Raw genomic sequence first — 3578 nt, forward strand, 5'->3', positions numbered from 1 at the left:
GCTGCAGTTAAGCAAAACACCAGAAATGGATTGGCTTTTATAAAGGGAGTTTATTTGGTTACAAAGTTAGTCTTAAGGCCATAAAGTATCAATGGTAAGGCATCAACAATGAGGTACCTTCACTGGAGAAAGCCATTGGCATCCAGAAAACCTCTATTAGCTCGGAAGGCACATGGCTGGCGTCTGCTTGCGCCCAGGTTGTGTTTCAAAATGGCACTCTCCAAAATGTTGCTCTTGGGGCATTTTGTCCTCTCTTAGCTGCAGCTCCTCTTCAAAATGTCACTCTCAGTTCCTCTGAGGTCCTTGTCTGTGAGCTCCTTTATACAACTCCAGTGATCCAATTAACATCCCCACCCTCCATGGAAATTATCCAATCAAATGTTTCACTCAGTTGATTGAGTCACATCTCCATGGAAACACTGAAAGAATTCCAATCTAATCAACATGAATATATCTGCCCCCACAAGATAATGGTGTTTTGAGGGACATAATACATCCAAACTGGCACAACTGGGAACACTCTAGATGTTCAACCCTAGAGGAATGCTTCTCAACAGGCTGTACACAGGCATTGTAAATGGTAGGTATGAAATGTATACATCAGCACAGAGAAGTGCTTATAACATTTCACGGAAAAAAGGCAAATTACAACTATGTATATGTGGTATATAACGTACTATGTGAAAACATAGATTCAAGTGGTGAAAAAGAATAATGGAAAATATAAAAAACATTTATACTTGTGTATGGAGAGTGGGGCTATTTTTTTCTTCTTACGTATTTCCTATCTCTTTCCTGAGTATGCATTACTTCCCTAGCAAAAAAGCAATTCACATTAAAAGTCCCCAAAACAAAGCAAAGCAAAACTCAAATAAACAACTAGAAAAAAACAACCCTCTGATATCACATCCCTTATTCTCTTCCCAAGGTGTCCTGGGCTACCTCTAATACAATAAGTTTTTTTTTTCTTTTTTAAATTCAGTTTTACTGAGGTACATTCACATACTATACAATCATCCACGGTGTACAATCAACTGTTCATAGTACCATCATACAGTTGTGCCTTCATCACCCCAATCAATTTTTGAACATTTTCCTTTACAATAAGTATTTAACAGACTCTCGAGTATCCTCCAACTTTGACTAGTGTCTTATACCTCATTTAAGTAGGAATAAAAGTGCTGGGAATTTCTATGATTCTATAGCTACATTCAAATTTTTCAAGAATCTCCAAAATTATCCTGTAGGACCCTGGAATTCTCCAGCACAAAAACATAAAAATATCTTTGGCCAGAAATGTCCTATTTGTCCCCCAAACAGTTGCCAGAACTTTCAGTACAACATTCTCTGGACATCCATTAATAGAACTCAAATTTTTACTCCATTGGGCTTCATACTTATGTCAAGGGGCTAGTCACTTATTTTCCTCTGGAATTCGTCTCCCTTCATCAAGGAGCAAACACCATTTGCTCAAAACAAAGCAAATACTCGATTTGCGCTCGGAGCCGCGCGCTCAGCCTGAGGAGTGTTGTGCCGTGGAGCAGCCCACGCCGCCGCCGCAGCTCCTGCGAGGTCTGAGCGCCCGGCTGCAGCGAGCGCCTACTGCCGGCAAGAAGGGAAGGATCGAATCATATCTGTGACCCAAGAACCCCGACAGTTCAAGCAATGCAGAGCTGGTGGCCCACGACCCCAATGATCCGCACGAGAAGAACGGATTAATACTGCAAAATGGAGACAATACCTGGAAATGCTCAAGCCTTGCAGGATTGTCGGGTGGCCTCTGTAGGGAGCGGTTCAAGTCGGCCTTTTCCTGCTTCCACTTCAGCACTGGGGATGTCAAGGGGTCAGACTGCAGAGTTCCGGGCCATGCACGAACGCATGCTGAAATACCTGGACCTCCATCCCCAGAAGGATGAGAAGGAAGAGGAAGAAAAGAAGCCAGAAGAAAGTTTACAGGAAACAACTCCCCCAAGGCCCACCACAACCAAAGAGGAGGGGTCAAGCTAATGAAGGCGTCGAGGCACTGGACGCCGGCCCTTACGTTTCAGATTGAGATCGATCTCTTGCAAAATGCCTTTCCGTTGCTTGCCAAGAAAGTGTGTTTCCTTCTGGTGTTGCCTGCACTGTCATGTTCAAATTAACTTATTTTGATGGTCAAGCTCTTGACCCCTTGACAAATACACCGAAAAAGATGGTAGTTTTATGCAGGTGTGTTCCATATAAACCTATCAGCAAGTGCAGCTGCCACTTTTGAATTCTCTTTTCTCAGATTGCCCTGAATTTTGCCACCTTGAAATAATGTGCTGAATACTGTCAGCAACCAAAAATCATCACACAGGAGTGTTTCTTGTGAGTTTATTTATTCTGACCCATTATACCCTTTTTTGTACATTTCATACTCCTTTGAGAAATGAAACAAAAACATCTTCTTTGAAAAATGTCACAGTGGGGCCGTACCTAATGGCAGAGGCCAGATTATCAGATATTTATTTCTCAAAAACCATCCTGACCTTTTGTTTATGAGAGGTACTTTGAGGTTATTATATACTTCATTCTTGATACATTTTGGTTTTCATTTTTGCATTGAACTCCAGGTTTTCTATGTCTGGGAGGTAGAGATTTCGACCCTCTGATTCACAATCTCTTTCTAAGTGACAGGAAAGACTGGCTATCACTCATCCTTGTTATTTTGAAAGCCCGGGTTCAGGGCCTATATTAACACTGGTTCTGTGTCAGCCAGCTCAGATGCACCCATCTTGAGAGGTGGGGACCTATTGTTAAAAAATACTAGAGTAGCAGTCAAGAGAGAAAATGCTGTGAATTAAGTAAACAATTAAAAGGAAAAAATGATTTTAAAAAAACTCAAATTGCATAATTTTTCTCTTATTTTTAAAGTTAATTTATGTATATTTAACCCACATATTTTGAAAAAAGTGAGTAATTCTTTCATAAGCTATTTAAAAAATATATTGGAACTTTGTTTCTTTGACTGACTTCTGCATTCTTTGACCCAAGTTGTTGGGTCCTTAATTTCACTTCTTCTTTTTCTTAGTTATCAGATTAAATGGTCCCCTACTTGGTTCGAATGAATCACGCACCTGGCAGGCTTGTCGTTTCAGTATAACAAAGGCAGCTTGAGTGTTCATGGAACCACCCACAGTGACTACACTGAGTATTTCTCAAAATGTAGTGAAAATCATTTGGGCTGCTTGTTATAATGTAGATTTCCAGGCTCCATCCCAGACCTACAACCAGAATTTCTGGGCTGGAAGCTGGGATATCTATATTTTTAACAAGAGCCAAGGGTGATTCTTATGCGCACAAACCTTTGAGAACCACAGAGCTGGTGTGTATAAGAAACCTCTGACCTAGTATATTGTGGTCATCAAGAGGAAAACCTCAATTTATCTGTTAAAATGCTAAAGTTTTTCATAACTGTTCCATAGATTATCACGGAACATACTGGAGTATTAAGGTTCTCCAGATATTCCCACCCTCCCCCCCATATTGGCCCCAAATACCTGGATATATCAGTTGAAAGTTTTAGCCTTACAAATGATAGTGTCTGTTATTTGCTT

At 40.6% G+C, this 3578-nt stretch overlaps 1 pseudogene; it reads left to right on the forward strand.

Moving 5' to 3' along the window:
• The first annotated feature begins 543 nt into the window (after positions 1-543).
• On the forward strand, positions 544-2007 carry LOC119508430 (annotated as a pseudogene).
• Positions 2008-3578: the final 1571 nt, after the last annotated feature.

This window comes from Choloepus didactylus, chromosome 13, assembly GCF_015220235.1.
Source record: "Choloepus didactylus isolate mChoDid1 chromosome 13, mChoDid1.pri, whole genome shotgun sequence".
NCBI lineage: Eukaryota > Metazoa > Chordata > Mammalia > Pilosa > Megalonychidae > Choloepus > Choloepus didactylus.